At 38.3% G+C, this 17,676-nt stretch overlaps 1 long non-coding RNA gene across 1 annotated transcript in view; it reads right to left on the reverse strand.

Annotated features, from left to right (window-relative positions):
* LOC137623112 (uncharacterized) overlaps nt 1-17,676 on the reverse strand; it is a 90,808-nt gene that overhangs the window by 11,580 nt on the left and 61,552 nt on the right. The window contains exon 3 of the long non-coding RNA XR_011040555.1: nt 9,228-9,347. This is a non-coding gene — a long non-coding RNA (uncharacterized lncRNA). The remainder of the gene's footprint in view (nt 1-9,227; nt 9,348-17,676) is intronic.

The following is a 17,676-nucleotide window of genomic DNA, read 5'->3' on the forward strand; positions in this document are numbered from 1 at the left end:
ATGTGAATGAGTATGAAGAACTGAAAAATGCTCCTCCAGTAGAAAAACTCAGAGCAAATGCCAGAAGAAGTAAAGATAAGACTGCTATAAAGAAAAGTGAATAAAATTGCAAGAAAAATCTAAGGTAACAATAGAAATAATTAAGGCATTGGGGAATTTAGGAAAGGAGTAGGTGCCCCCACACACTAACTATCTGAGACGTAGAAGAAATGACAAGAGACAGGGAACATAGTTGGATGATTAAATTATAACAACAAAAAGGAGGCATCTTAAATGATGGGATATACAAAGGAATAAAGCTTTTGAAGACTGTATTCAAGATACTAGAAACAGTAGTATAAGGAAGGTTAAAAGTTTAAGTTTATGAAAGAAAACACCTAAATGAATGCTATCTTTATAGTGTTTATGAAAGAAAAGACCTCATTGAATGCTATCTTCATAGTACAAGTCAAAGAGAAGTATTAAGAAGGAAACTGGGAAGTTTAAATGCGTTTTGTAAATCCTGAGAAGGCGCATGACTGGGTACCAAGAAGGTTAGTCTATTGGGGTTTTAGAAAGAGAGGAATAACAGAAAAGTTGGTAAGGTAGGTGAGGATGATGTATGATGGGGAAAGAACCTGCATCTGGAATCTGCTCTGAATAAATTCCTGTTCCTTGTTGTCACAGAGACAATGCCATCAGAATAAAACAACGAAAAACTGTGGGAATAGATATCTGTTGATGATTGAGTCATTATAGCAGACAAAGAAGAACTGCACGAAAGATTTTTAACAAGAAAAGGAGCCCTGGAAAGGAAAGGATTGAAGGTGAACATTGGAAAGAGTTAATGATTTGTAGATAAGGACATGAAAAGGTAAACACTTGAATGGAAGATGGTACAGTACTATAACAGAACAATGAGTTTGAGCAACATGAGATGAATAAGATGAGAAGGACAGTACTGAGAAAGCAGAGACAGAAAAAGAAGCATTGTGTATATGAGGAGAAGTAATTGAATTGTATCAGACTGGAAAATGACACGAAGACTAAAACTGAAGATCTATAAGACAGGTAACAGACCCATACCATTATATGAGGGCAGAAACTTGGGCACTTCAGTGCAAGGAGGAGAAACTATCATAAAGAATAGAGATGAGGACGGTGAGATGGAATTATTAGAATATCACTACTGGAAAGGATATAAGAATGTGTTATATGGAACATAAAAGGCTAGGGAAACTCTTCGAGATACTAAGACCATTTAACATGAAGGGAGGAAGTGGCACCAATCAAGAAAGCCATGAATACAAGTGATGAAGATGTGGTGAGAAGGGATATGGGTAGGTTGGGACTAAAACAAGATGCAAGGAATAGAAATAGGTGGAGAATGCTGACTCGGGCTGTTAACAATGCCATACCGTTGGACCTATTAGGTAAAAAAAAAAAGAACTAGGTAAAAAGTATGGCAATAACAATAAATGCAGCAAAGGAAAATGAAAGAAAGCTGGTTGAAAATTCATAAGAATAAAACTGCTTGGTGAGTTTTGAACCTTTTGGAGAAGGCTCTTCAAGTAATAGAAAATCTGATAGAACTGATGGTTATAAATTTGGATTGTTGTTACAGATGTAAACAGCCTGTCTTTACTATGAAGAAATTACAGGTACAGGGAAAGACGTGTGCAAGGAGGAAGATATTTTTCCACGTGTAGCTCTTGCAAAAAACTATCCCAAACCAGTAAATACAGGTAAATGGTGAGGGTTGGTGTCTAGACGGTAACCCAGCTATAAGAAAAATATGATAAAATTATGTACATTAGCCCAACCCTCCTGAGAAAAATACCCAGGGCTGGGTAAAGAAGTCAATCAAGAATGAAGTTGAATAGACTGGATTTATAACAAGGAGACCAGTCAGCATTAAGATAAAGATTATCTTCCTATACCAGCTGTTTCTGAGAGCTGGTTTGATAATAATGGATAGAAAAATTGGTAAAGATTTTAGATCTGTGTTTATGCAAAATGGACAGATGATCTGTGAGAAATGTAAAGGAGGAGATAAATTGATGTTTGAGAGTTGATTAGGTGAGATTTGAAGAATGATGAGAAAGCTGTAGCTATTCCAGAAGAGCAAATGAATTGAGGATAAAGTAATGGGAGCAGTCTGTGAGAGAACGAAACAAATCAGATTCATGAATGTGGAGAAATGCCATATGAAATTGAGGACAATATCTTATGCATGGAGTAAAGCCTTTTCAAGAGAATTTTATTGACTGTACGAGAAAGTAGTTCAGCTGCATGTGAAATAATGAATGTTAAAAATGTAAAAATATTTTATTTAAATCTTTCATTACTTCTTATATCGTTTATTTATTTCCTTGTTTCCTTTCCTCACTGAGCTATTTTTCCCTGCTGGAGCCTATAGGTTATAGCATCTTGCTTTTCAAACTAGGGTTATAGCTAGGCTAGTAATAATATCGATGTTGACAATGAGAGAGAGAATGACCCAGTTTTGTATTTGTGGTACGTACTTGAATGGTTTTTACTCCAATTGGGTTACTGATAGGAGCTGTTATGATAGCAATATTGAAATAGGCTATGAGTGAGACGTGGCTATATTGGTAAAATGGTGTTCAGAGAAAATGTCAAATGTTACTAGCAAACAAAAGAATAGAAGAATATGGAGGAAAGTGAATAGTAAGTGTTTCAAGTTATGAGGTAGGAATGCCAGTTCTGAAAAAAAGTGATAATAAAGCACAGTAGTAAGGCTTAATGTTAGTATGATGAAAAAATGTTTAGAGGACCATACAGTATATTGGTAAGTTTCTTCAACTCAGTTGAATTGTTGGCTAGAATTTGACCTTGAAAACAGATTTATCATAAATGAAACCAGTTGCATAAACTAATAGAACATTATGAGAATTTGAGAAATCACCCAATGGATGAACACCAAAGAACTAATGTCAGAAATAAATGCAATAAGGATGAGTCAAATTACTGTGAAAATAAGATGATAAATTTGGTTGACATAAGATGAAAGCAAATAGTTTGAAAATTGTAGAATGTGAGGCATTAGGGTGTAAGAATTGAAGAAAAAATGATCCATGTGGAAGAATATAATGACGGAGGGTAGAAAACTTTGTAAAATATATTTGTACAGGGTATGTATCAGGAGGAAGTGGTAGTGGCATTAAAGACCTCAGAACCTCCAATATGCAACATAACTATTGAAAGAATAAAGGAATCAAAGAACTTTGTTTACCTGGGTAGGATGCATGAAAACTTTAAATCAATCAATTACCTGGGTAGTATAGTGACTCAAGATTGTACAATAGAGCAAAATGATAAATAGAGAGGAGAATCCTAATAGCCAAAATACCTTTAAAACATGAAAAATCAACTGAAAAAATAATAGAACTTGTGCACAAACAAGAATAAGAGCATTAAGAACACATGTGTGGTCCACCCTCATGTTTGGGTCATAGAGCTGGACAATAACGAGAGCTGAGATAAAAGCTAAATGCAGCAGAGATGTGGTTATACAGAAGGATTATCATATTTTTAAAGGACAGAGTAACTAATAACGGGAAAGACTTATAGTGCTGAGAGAAATGGTAAAGGAAATGAGAAAGACAAGATTGAATTTCGTTGGGCATGTCGTGAGGTGAGAAAATAGGAGTATTTAAGTCTCACTGGGAGGATGGAGGGGGAGACAGAGGACAAGGTGCATGGACAGTATTGTGGTGGGCTTGTAGGGTAATTATATACTTATTGCTAAAGTCAAAAGATCCCATTTTGGAGGTTCAATGCAGTTTGCTGTCATTATTTATACACAATGGTCCTTTAAAATGCATCTAGCTTTGTCTGGCTTATAGGAATTTGGAAGGGACTTCAACACAGGGTTAGTTTTGGAATGACCCACAAGCTAATTTTTGACAAAAAGTTGGTACTTTCCTTTGAAAGTGACAGCCAATAAAACAATCATTATTCTTGCTGCAGACAATTCCGAGCACATACTTTTTTTTCATATTCACCTCCTGGGGAGTTATTTTTAGCTCATGTAAACTGGAGTCCGTATTTCAGTTTCTTTTTGCAAAGACCTGATTTCTTATGTAAAGTCTACAACCTTTGGTTTAGCTACAGTAAGTGTGATGACTTGTTTATGATAGTTGAAACAGAATGTTCAATATAATCTAGAAGAGCATCTTCTGCTGGTGGATGACTGAATAGCAGCACGGATTTTCATGTTAGAAATGTTTGCGTCTGTAACTCAACCTATGATTGTTCAGTGTCACCTGATACACAGAGAACTAAGGACTGCCAATACAGTATGGATCTTGAACAAATGTATATTACTGAAGAGAATCAAAAACAGGGACTTTGTGACATCACAAGAACACCAAAGACCCAAATAAAATGGCTTTACATAAAACCTGTTATTGATAAAATTACTGTTAAATTTAAGTGTGCTTCATATGGATCCAAGCATTAAGAAATTGGATAAAAATCATGGACTTTCTGGCAGTACAGTGTTATCTTCTGAGTGATCAACACAGAAATGGGTAACCTATTTCAAGAGCCTACAGCAAATAGTTTGGTTTGCATTTCAAATGGAATTTGTGATTTCAAAAAATGCCACCAAGACATGACTCAAGTGAAATTCTTAAGGAGATAAACTTTTCTAAATAGAACACCTTTGAATCAACCAATTTGGAAAAAAAAAATTTCAAGAAAAAGGAAAGTCAGTTAGAGAAATTTGGTTTAGAAAGTTTCTCATGTGATAACTGCTAAGGGAAATTTTTGTCTCCAAGAACTCACTGGAGAACACGAATGTACTGAAATTTCTAATTGCTTGTTCAACTTTGAATGAAAAATGGCAACAAATGTAAAATGTCTAGATGCATTGCCTAAGGAAACAACCAGCAATGTTATAATTTTTTTATATCATGTATGTAATCCACGGGCAGCCATTTCCCCCAAACAAAAAATACGAAGATGTCAATAACACTACAGACACCCTTGTTCAAGATATCCCAATGATCAAGTTCCCAATCTCGAGGCATTGGAATGAACAAGGCAAGGAAAATCAGGACTATGAAAGCTAAAGGGTATCCAGAACCCCCTTCAAGTGCCTGCCTTCAAGAATTTTGTGTTGGCAATGGAGAATAAGGCTGCAGTGATGTCATTTCTTTCAAGTTCTAGGTCTGGTCCTGGGTGCAAGCTGTCAAGTTCCTCTTTACAGTAATTGTATGGTGGCTTTACAGAGAAGTCATAAACATTATTTGTGGATGAAAAATAAGCAAAAGACATTACCAAACTATGATCAACTCAAAGAGGAAGCTCCAAACCCAATCATTCTGCATGTAATTTAAGTGCTGAAGAATTAAGTGCAAACCAGGACTACTACTACTTAAGTCTTCCACCAACAAAATGTACTCTTCTACAGTACATATATTAACCCTTTTACCCCCCCAGGCTATTTGAATATTTCCAACCCTTAACCCCCAGGGGGTTACTTTTTTCCCAGCATATTTTGCTGTATATTTGTTTAAAATTGCTCTAACAGTCTTAATTTTTGTCATAGAGAGGTCAGGTTGGTCTCATTCTCTTGGAAAATGCCTGAATTTTCTCAAAAAAAATATCAAAAATATGAAAAAAAAAAAAAATTATAGCATTTTTTTGCAAGGACGTACCGGTACGTCCATGGGTAAAGGGATGGCTTTTGTGAAACGTACCAGTACATCCTTTGGGGGTAAAAGGGTTAAATATTCTGCTTTTAAAATTACCATAGGAAAGTCATCACATACTGCCAAACATAAATTATCAAGTTCACATCATATGGCTGGGCTCTAAAAAAACACCCACAATACTGACTCCAGTTTACATGACCAACAAAGCACTCCTAGCTAATCTGGAAAAAAGTGTGAGGTGCATGTGCAAAAGCAGCATATTGGAAACTGTCTGCTGCAAGAGTAATGTTCCTTTTCCTGTCTGTCTCTGTCAAGGGAAAGCACCAACTTGTTCAAGAACAGTATAACTGAACAATGATTCTAATATCAGCAAAGACTGACTAAATTTGTTATACCTAAAAAAATCCGTAAGAAACCTGCAAGGAGATGCAATTTCATAGTTCATACTATTGTTGTTAATATTTTTTTAGGTCTACTGAACCCTATTAAATTTTCTCTAACTCTATGCTTATAAAAAAATCTCTTGACTTCTATATGGCATTGTGTGTATACTGTTCTTTTAATAACATGACAATGAAAATGAAATATACACAATGTGTCATAGAGCAGTAGAGAGATTTGTTATAAGCATCGAGTTAGAGAGAAATTTTGATAAAGTTATGATTAGGCCTATCCAAAGCAATGAAAAGTATCCTACACATTCAGATATTCCTAGACAGTTCCATTCTTTGGTAATACTAGGCATGCAGTTAATTCTAATAGTAAGGCCTTCTCTATCATGAGGCTCAATACTGCAGTGTTCTGGAAGTTTTATTCCAACTGTGACCAAGTTGTGGAATGATCTTCCTAATCGGGTACAGTAGTTGAATCAGTAGAACTTCAAAAGTTCAAACTTGCAGCAAAATGTTTTTAGGTTGAACAGGTTGACATAAATCTTTTTTTAAAGATTATATATGAAATATCTGTTTTAATGTTAAATGGTTTTAAAATATTTTATATTAATTATTCTTTACTACTTATATCGTTTATTTATTTCCTTTCCTCACTGGGCTATTCTTCCCTGTTGGAGGCCTTGGGCTTATAGCATCTTGCTTTTCCAACTAAGGCTGTAGCTTAGCTAGTAATAATAATGATTGTATCAACTTTGAATACCAAACAGAATTTAGTGGAGGATAATAAATGTGCTATGAAGTGTAAAAATTGACGTGGTTTGTTGTGTGCAATATGACAAATGTGATCAGTGGATATGATTACACAGCCGCAGGTTAGGGAAAAATGTGATGGAGATCTAGAAAAGACCAGAAATAGAAGGGCTGTTTTGATTTTGTTTGGGTTGCTTCTTATCAATAAAAAGATGTACAAACAAGTAGTGCATAGTACAAGAAAGTGTGAACAGGTTGTAGCGGGCAGTAGTCGGATGTAGAATGGCACCTCGTAGTAACGGGGGATGTTGAGGAAGGAGAAGACTAATTGGTAAGGGACCTCTGATAGTGGTTCTAACACGTCCCAGTTACTATACTGACACCCTATAAGGGTGAGCGAGCTGGATATATTCCTGGCATTCCATGCAACTTTTTTCTCTGGTATATTTAGCAGTATTTATACCTTAGAAGTGGTGCTTTAAGGAGCATTTCACTGGGCGACACAGGACTCTTGCCCAGAAATAGATTTTTCCTTCGTCAAAATCCTTTAATAGGGGAGTAGGAGGAACTATATAAGGATATGTTACAGAACACACAAGAGCTAGACCAGAGATGCCAAAGTTGGAAGGAAATTTACGGAATTACTGCAACAAAAGCAGACCAGAAAACTAAAATTAAGATATACAATGCTAATATTGAAGAAAAAGAAGTGTAGAAGCTATAAAGAAAAGTTGGAAACATCAATTGAGGTAGCAATAAGTACACAATTCTAGGACACTTGAACAGCCATGTGGAGGACCTGAAAGAGATGAACAGAGCCATACTAATCCAACAAATTTCAGGAAAAGACCTTAATTTAAGAGGCAGGTGAAAGAAAAGGAAGAGCCTAATGACAGACAGATAGAGAAAGAAGAGAGAGAATGGGAGGATAAAGGAAGCAATTGAATAAGTGAGATTAGGATGAATGGGTAAACGATGGACAAAGACAAAGGGAAGGAAACCAAGGAAGAGAAGAAAGCCCAAAAAACTATGGGGAATAATAGAGGAAGGAGGTAACAATGAAGTACCCAGGAGGCACAATGAGAAACGGAGGCTATGATATGAACTGGAGAAGGAAACAAGCAGTATAGCAGAGTACACAAGGCAGGTACCAGAGAGGGAGAAATGGGAGATTCGCCTATGAAAGAAGCTATAGCAATCAATACGGCTAATGCTAGTAGAAGAGGAGAGAAGGTGCCTAAACAAGGAATACTGCACATTCAAGCAATGGATGGGAAGGATAGAGATCATGCCTCACAGAGGATATCAAGAGAGGGAAGGTGGGAATAGAATCATCGAGAAGAATGTAGTATGTTGGTACTGTACTGCTACCAAAGATAAGGATGTCCCTTTGTATGGACGGAGAATAGTTCGTGTAGGAAGGGAACAATACAAAAGTATGAGACCACAGTACCAGTAACAGGAAAAATAAGAAATAAAAAAGAAATGGCAAGTGGAAGAAGTTTTAAAACAGAAAGTTTTTATATAGAGAATGTATACAATATCCAGGTTAACAAGGGGGAATTAATCGTTCCGACTGGAATGGAATGAAGAACCAGTCACATGTTAGTTATGATGGTGGGGAAGGGACATTAGAACGGGTAGGGAGGGCAGTAGGAGACGATGTATTAAGAAAAGGAGGGGACCGTAAAAGAAGAGTAAGGAAAATAAAAGAAAGTAAGAAGTCAAATATATTATGTAAACATTAAGGGTGTACGTGATTGAAGGAAATTTTGAATAGGTTATTATTCAGTAAAAACAGGAACCGAGATAGAGGAAGAGTATTAATGAAGTTACGTGAGGAGATATATACGAGGATGGTAGAGACAAAGAGGAAAAGAACTACACTAGATAACTATGAAGATTAAGACATAATAAAAAACTAAATGTAAGAATTGGAGTCATATCTTCCCCACATTATAATAAGTGTAAGATAAAAGGACAAGAGGAAATGTATAAACCCACAAAAAGGGAAGTAAACAATGTTGATGAAAAACTAGAAATTTTTCTACATGGATCTATTTCTTAAGAAAGAGAAGATTGTACTGCAGAAGGAAAAACTGCTGAGAAAATAATTCAATGATGGATTGGACAAGCACAGCAATCAGAAGGGTAGAAAGAGAGAATACTAGACTGGAAGGCCCTAATACAAAAGAATATTCGAGATAGAGCGTCAGTGATTATTAGAATGCTTGAGAATATGGGAAAACACATGACAGAAAACCTGAAGACTAATAAATAAAATAAGACGACTAAGTGGCTAACCATGAAGAGTGGAACAAAAAGGGGACATCACTGATAAATAAATGAAAAGGAAGTACTGTAGTGCAGTGGACGTTTCAGAACACTTCTCATACTGTATTTAAAAACCCGACCTTCTCACCTTTCATATCATTCCATATCTGAGAGAAATGTCTCATGGCATCTAGCGACACAGGTCCTTCCACTAACATGCTTATGTCATGTCACAGTATCGGCGCAATTTGGTGCCTGTCGACATTATCTGAAATTTACAAATCATATGAAAGCCTTGTTTAACAGGATTCTAATATGCAACAAATTTCTGCTGCCAAGAGAAAAGTTTAACCTAATGTTTTGCGTTACCTGGAGCAGCTATGAGAAAAATGGCAACCAACATCTTGGGTGACTACTTACATATTTTAAGCCAAGAATCATACAATATATATTTTAAGCCAAGAATCATACAATAACTGACTTGAAAGCTTTTACAAGAACATTTTCTACTTTATTTTTAGCCGTATAAGGCAGATGTGATATCTAACACACACTGTACATTTTGCAAAACAAAAACAAAAGAAAAGCATAGTTTTGTAAAATTGTACTACATAAACAACTCCAGTGTTTCATCCTTAATGTCATTTACAATACATAATCATTAAATCAACTTTATTATTCTTTAGACTTGACTCTATTGTTCACGTTTTCATAAGTTGCATATAACTAAAATCTCTTTTACTGCATTTGTGAGTTTCTTCTTCAAATATAACAAACATTAACATTTGTATATTACAAGTTATACAAACCAGTCCTCTAAAATAAGCGAACATAGTAGAGTAACAGGCCCCCACCATCCTGTCAAAGACACACAAATTTTGATCTTCGGCTCAGGACTGAGAGGGGTGGTAGAGGTTTAAAAGGTCACTCCAGAGTGACAGAAGCAAAGGAAAGGACATCCTAAACAACAACCATATATACATGAGGGCCCAAAATCCTATCTACTCAAGCTAGGACCAGGCAGGTCCAGCCAACATCTGCTGATAACTCCCCCAAACTTTACTAGATATTATCAGGATGGAACTCCTGTTAAACAGATTGTGAGATAGGGATGTTTTCAATAAGGTACCCCAATCCTTGGGGAGCTCAACGTTGAAAGGAATGCAAAACCAGGAAAAATTTTAATTACTTTCAAACCTATTGATCGTATGCATATACAGACCTTTTGTCCTTGAAAACAGGGAGGTGCTCTCTTATTTGTGGATAGGAAGTCCCACTGGAACCAAACTTGGTTCTTTTACTTCCCTGGAATATCCCAGTCTTCCAGGTCCTAAAGCAAAGGAGAAGATTCCAGCAACCCCCTATCTGGCCATCATGAGTTAGATTAGCCTGATAAGGCCTTCCCTGTACTTGGTAAATACCTGGTATGTGGTCAAAGAATAAATTCATTTCCCCAAAAAAGGAGAGAGCAGTCCAGAATGATCAATGGGTTAATGTACATTCCGCAAAGGCTGGGGAAAAAGTTAATACAACATAAACACCAATGCTGTCTATATATTTTTTTCAATGAATTTCAAAACAACTGCTAAGTGAAAATGGTTAGGTACTGTTTGGATTACTGGGATTTTTCCAGGCTTAGTTATGGAGTATTGCTTGTTTCAATGCTTTTAGAAATATACTTGATCCAAAATAATTATAGAGCTAATAATAGGCCTTAACTTAAGTGTCTACATTTATATCAAAATATAGTCTTCCCGAAGAGACATTTACATGCAATTTGATAATGCAAATTAAAGACCTTCTCAAGGACATATCTCATTGTAGTTGATATACTTCGGACCTTCAAAATCCAACAAAGTTGTCACTTCTCTTCCCTTAATAGATTAAAAATGGGCATCTAAATAATAATTATGCTTATGTTTTCAGTATTTTCTGTATATTATAAACTAGTGAGCTTCTATGCATTAATGCAGTCTTGGAGTTATGCTATAGAAACCGTTAATTTTTCAAAAATTTCTGGGAAACTTTCTACATTGAAGTTTTTCCTGATATGTTACACATTTTGCCACAAAATTATAGTACCTTGAATTTAATTGCTGCTTTTTTAAATCTAACAGAAAATTTATAATACGGTTTCAACAAAATTTCTTTGGCTATATCAATGAGTGTTTATTTTACTTCCTACCAATAGTTACCTGCACAAAAGTTTTGAAATCCTTTATTTAATGCTTTTAGTTTTCTTCCAATTGCATGCTTTTCATTCATCAACTGGGTCTATGTGTGTCACCACCAAGGGATCGAAAGTTTCACTGATCAAGTATTAGTAAGAGGACCGAAACTTTCACAGACCACGCATTAGTAAGAGGACCGACACTTTCACAGACCACGCAATAGTAAGAGGACCGACACTTTCACAGACCACGCAATAGTAAGAGGACCGACACTTTCACAGACCACGCATTAGTAAGAGGACCGACACTTTCACAGACCACGCATTAGTAAGAGGACCGACACTTTCACAGACCACGCATTAGTAAGAGGACCGACACTTTCACAGACCACGCATTAGTAAGAGGACCGACACTTTCACAGACCACGCATTAGTAAGAGGACCGACACTTTCACAGACCAAGCATTAGTAAGAGGACCGACACTTTCACAGATCAAGCATTCGTAAGAGGACCGACACTTTCACAGATCAAGCATTCGTAAGAGGACCGACACTTTCACAGATCAAGCCTTCGTAAGAGGCTTGGATCTACCAGCTGCTTGTGTGATGGAATGGACAAAATTTATTTGATTCATGATCTGGTGAATAATTAAAGGGAGGCACTTGAATTGTATAAAACTTTAACACTGCCACGGATAACTGTTCGTTAACTGGGGGCCACATTTTATCATATCAATATGAATGAGGGCAGTATAATAATACACAGATGCAGGAAATATTACTTACTCTATACTGATTTTTTGCAATTCTTCCATGTTTTATTAATCTGACTATAGCTATGGGTCCAGAGAATGTTCCTGATGTTTAAGGAAAGAAGAGGATGCTTTCTATGGAGACAAAGCTGGAGACAATCATGAAATATGAGGGCGACATGTGGTTGAGTGTGATTGCTAAGGAGTATGGCCGAAATCCGTCAACGATAGGCACCATCTTCAAGTAGAAGGAAGCCATCAAAGCAGCAACACCTTCTAAGGGCGTGACTGTCCTTTCTAGTGAGAGTCATGTCCATGATGAGATGGAAACTACTACTCCTCAGGATTAAGGACATGGAAATTGCTGTAGAAGTGTATCAGAGAGACGATAATCTGCGACAAGGCCAGCACTATGCTCAGGATAAAGACGATGCAGGAGAAGGGACATTGCAGAAGGCACCCCCAGAGTTCAAGGCTTCATGCGGTTGGTTTGAGAGATTCGAGAGACGGACTGGCGTTCACTTGGTGGCGCGGCATGCGAGGCTGCCAGCTCGGACACGAAAGCGGCCAAAGCCTTTGTTGAGAAATTTGAAGAGTCGACTCGCGTGGAAGGCTACATTCCACAGCAAGTCTTCAACTGTGATGAAATTGGGCTTTTTTATTTTTTTTAAAAATGCCTCATCAGGCAAGCTGCTGCCCAAGCAAAAGCCTATGAAGGACAGGCTTACTCTTGCACTCTGCGCCAATACCAGTGGGGGTTGTAAGGTCAAACCCCTACTGGTATATCACTCAGAGTCCTCGAACCTTCAAGGAACAAATTAATTTAGTATCCTGAGGTCTTACTGTATTTGAAAGCTTGTACCATTTCACATTGCACAACTGAGAAGAAATAAAGACTAACAGCAGCAGTCTACTAAGAAAAAAGTTCTAATATCCTCCCCACATGGCTAAGAGTGTGTTTTGGAAAATGGGAGTTCTGTACCAGATATGAACTTCAATCAATGAGTTAAATGTTACATTTGGAGAAACAATAGCAATGAACTTCATTAAGATTCAATATCAAACTTTTCAAATTAAAATTAATCTAAGAAAATTATTTATATTATAATAATGACAAAAGATCTATGGCTTACCACTATCAGACTTGGCAAATCCCTCTACATCCCCTGAAGTGGGATAGTTGTGTGTGCCTCACACTGTGCTCTATAGGACTTACCGATCAGCATTACTAGGATGCCTTTGCAATTGTTTCAACCTTTATCACCCTTCTCTTTGTAGCTTTCATCATTAAATGTAACAAGAGTGCTTAATGTCATCCAAGTTCCCAGTGCCCGTCCATGGAGATAAAGCTCCTCAGTATACTTCACAGATCCTTCCAGTACAAACTAACCTAGAAAACAAACAAAAATATTACTTTATTTGGACTTCTCAGATCCTTCCAATACAAACCAACCTAGAAAACAAATACAGTATATTACTTTATTTGGACAAGAAAAAAATATTCATATTTTTCAATCCAAACTACCAGTAAAATATTCCAAGATCAGACACTGGAGATTCCAGGTGAACTGGTCTGGAACGCCTAACTAATGCGGTAGTCAATCTCTCCAAGGCCTTTAACTAACTAAAATCACAAATTCTTGTATTTTTCCCAACTCTACACACTGAAATCTTTATTAGTGTTACTATTATTATTACTAGCCCAACTACAGCACTACTATTAAAAGTAGAATACTATAATCCCAAGGACTCCAACAGAGAAGAATAGCCTAGTGGGACACTAATTCTACTCTTATAGAGAAAGTCAAAATTTCAACATTGGAAATAATTGTTGAAAAAGTTTTGCTGACAAAACCTGCTAATTTTAGATCTAGTATTAATATATACAAACCAGATTTTGCTGGCAGAGATCTACAGTATATTCATATATTTTGTCAAACATTACAACCAAAAGCAGGTCATTCAGCACTTCAATACATTAAGGGAGAACTACAAAGTTGTCTTTCTATTTATCAAGGCACTTCACCCAATTTTGGGGGGTAGCCAGAATCAAGGAAGAAAAAAAAAAAAGAGGACTTTTCTTCTCTTCACTCCTCTCACACTGACAAGGGATTCAGCGGAGTTTGGTTGGTACTGCTAGGTTGCCACAACCCTCCTTCCCAGTTATCCACCACAGATGAAGCTTCATATGCTAAATCCCCTACTGCAGCTACCTCAGCGGAGAGAAGAGTGTGTGGAGGATTTTTATTTTTTATTTTTTTTTTGTTTGCCAAATCCAGAGAGAGAGAGAGAGAGAGAGAGAGAGAGAGAGAGAGAGAGAGAGAGAGAGAGAGAGAGAGAGAGAGAGAAAGACTGTTGGTATAAATGAGGTTGTTTGTTTACTTTTAGCTAGGTTTGGAGTGTAGTAAAGGTTTCGGAGCGAATGCTTTTTTTTTTGATTGACTGCGACTTGAGGCAGTTGCGCGATTTGAATGCTGGATTATAATTCTTATTCTTTTACCAGCGTGGAAGTGTTGATTTATTTTCTGAGCCGTAATTCCTCCTTTGGAGAGAACTTATATTTAAATATGTTATTTTTATAATAAAATAAATTTTTGAATATACTTACCCGGTGATTATATAAGCTGCAACTCTGTTGCTCGACAGAAAACTCTACGTTAAAAATCCGCCAGCGATCGCTATGCAGGTAGGGGGTGTACTTCAACAGCGCCATCTGTCGTGCAGGTACTCAGTACTCAATGTAAACAAAGAACTCAATTTTCTCCTCGGTCCACTGCGTCTCTATTGGGGAGGAAGGGAGGGTCCTTTAATATATAATCACCGGGTAAGTATATTCAAAAATTTATTTTATTATAAAAATAACATTTTTCAATACTGTATTTAACTTAGCCGGTGATTATATAAGCTGATTCACACCCAGGGGGGTGGGTAGAGACCAGCAATAAATGTTTACATTATTATGAGCTAAGGATTTTTTATTTCATTTTAGCAGTTATCAAAATAACAAACTTAAAATAAATAAGTACCTGGTAAGGAAGTCGACTTGAACAATTACTCTGCCTTTTTAAGTACGTCTTCCTTACGGAGCCTCGCGATCCTCTTAGGATGCTGAGCGACCCCTAGGAGCTGAAGTATCAAGGGTTGCAACCCATACAACAGGACCTCATCAAAACCTCTAATCTAGGCGCTTCTCAAGAAATGACTTTGACCACCCGCCAAATCAAGTAGGATGCGAAAGGCTTCTTAGCCTTCCAGACAACCCAAAAATAATAATAAAACATTTCAAGAGAAAGATTAAAAAGGTTATGGAATTAGGGAATTGTAGTGGTTGAGCCCTCACCCACTACTGCACTCGTTGCTACGAATGGTCCCAGAGTGTAGCAGTTCTCGTAAAGAGACTGGACATTCTTAAGATAAAAAGACGCGAACACTGACTTGCTTTTCCAATAGGTTGCGTCGATTATACTTTGCAGAGATCTATTTTGTTTAAAGGCCACGGAAGTTGCGACAGCTCTAACTTCGTGTGTCCTTACCTTCAGCAAAGCTTGGTCTTCCTCATTCAGATGGGAATGAGCTTCTCGTATTAACAGTCTGATGAAAATAGGATAAAGCATTCTTTGACATAGGCAAAGATGGTTTCTTAACTGAACACCATAAAGCTTCAGACTGGCCTCGTAAAGGTTGAGTTCGTTTTAAATAGAACTTAAGAGCTCTTACAGGGCATAAGACTCTTTCTAGTTCATTTCCAACCACACGATAAGTTTGGAATATCGAACGATATTGGCCAAGGCCGAGAAGGCAGCTCGTTTTTGGCTAGAAAACCAAGTTGTAGAACATGTAGCCGTTTCGGATGAGAATCCGATGTTCTTGCTGAAGGCATGAATCTCACTGACTCTTTTAGCTGTGGCTAAGCATACCAGGAAAAGTCTTTAAGGTGAGATCTTTCAGGGAGGCTGATTGTAGCGGTTCGAACCTGTCTGACATAAGGAATCTTAGTACCACGTCTAAATTCCAACCAGGTGTAACCAAACGACGCTCCTTCGTGGTCTCAATACTTAAGGAGGTCCTGTAGATCTTTATTGTTGGAAAGATCTAAGCCTCTGTGACGGAAGACTGATGCCAACATGCTTCTGTAACCCTTGATAGTGGGAGCTGAAAGAGATCGATCTTTCCTCAGATATAAGAGGAAGTCAGCTATTTGAGTTACAGAGGTACTGGTCGAGGATACGGATACTGACTTGCACCAGTTTCGGAAGATTTCCCACTTCGATTGGTAGACTCTAAGGGTGGATGTTCTCCTTGCTCTAGCAATCGCTCTGGCTGCCTCCTTCGAAAAGCCTCTAGCTCTCGAGTCTTTCGATAGTCTGAAGGCAGTCAGACGAAGAGCGTGGAGGCCTTGGTGTACCTTCTTTACGTGTGGCTGACGTAGAAGGTCCACCCTTAGGGGAAGTGTTCTGGGAATGTCTACTAGCCATCGAAGTACCTCGGTGAACCATTCTCTCGCGGGCCAGAGGGAAGCAACTAGCGTCAACCTTGTCCCTTCGTGAGAGGCGAACTTCTGCAGTACCTTGTTGACAATCTTGAACGGAGGGAATGCATATAGATCTAGATGTGACCAATCTAGGAGAAAGGCATCTATATGAACTGCTGCTGGGTCCGGGATCGGTGAGCAAAATATTGGGAGCCTCTTGGTCATCGAGGTTGCGAAGAGATCTATGGTTGGCTGGCCCCAGGTGGCCCAAAGTCTCTTGCATACATCCTTGTGGAGGGTCCATTCTGTTGGAATTATTTGTCCCTTCCGACTGAGACAATCTGCCATGACATTCAAGTTGCCTTGGATGAACCTCGTTACTAGTGATATGTCTAGACCTTTTGACCAGGTGAGGAGGTCCCTTGCGATCTCGTACGTCAGAGAGTAGGTCCCTCCTTGCTTGGAGATGTACGCCAAAGCCGTGGTGTTGTCCGAGTTCACCTCCACAACTTTGCCTTGAAGGAGAGACCTGAAGCTTTTCCAGGCCAGACGTACTGCCAGTAGCTCCTTGCAGTTGAAATGCATTGTCCTTTGACTCGATTTCCATATTCCCGAGCATTCCCGACCGTCTAATGTCGCACCCCAGCCTACGTCCGATGCGTCCGAGAAGAGAACGTGGTTGGGAGTCTGAACAGTCAGGGGAAGACCCTCTCTTAGGTTGATATAGTCCTTTCACCAAGTCAGACAAGACTTTATCTTTTCGGAAACCGGGATCGAGACCGCTTCTAGCGTCTTGTCCTTTTTCCAGTGAAAAGCTAGATGGTATAGAAGAGTACGGAGGTGTAGTCTTCCTAGTGACACAAATTGATCCACGGATGACAGCGTCCCTACCAGACTCATCCACAGCCTGACTGAGCAGCGTTCCTTCTTCAGCATCTTCTGGATGGATAGCAGGGCTGGGGGCTGATCGTCTTGTTCAGCAACGTCCTCATCAGAGGGTTCCTCATCCGAAACTGATGAGGAAACGGCAACGGAGTGGGCAACGTCTGACTCGCTGAATCCGGTCGCACTGGTGGATGCGTGACGGAGCCGGACGCAATATCATGGAACTGCTGCACAGTCTGTGAACTGTCAACAACCATGGGTGCGCGAGGAAGCACAGCGTCAACCCGAAACTGTCTAGACCGTCTGGGTTGTGCAGTCA

This window comes from Palaemon carinicauda, chromosome 30, assembly GCF_036898095.1.
Source record: "Palaemon carinicauda isolate YSFRI2023 chromosome 30, ASM3689809v2, whole genome shotgun sequence".
NCBI lineage: Eukaryota > Metazoa > Arthropoda > Malacostraca > Decapoda > Palaemonidae > Palaemon > Palaemon carinicauda.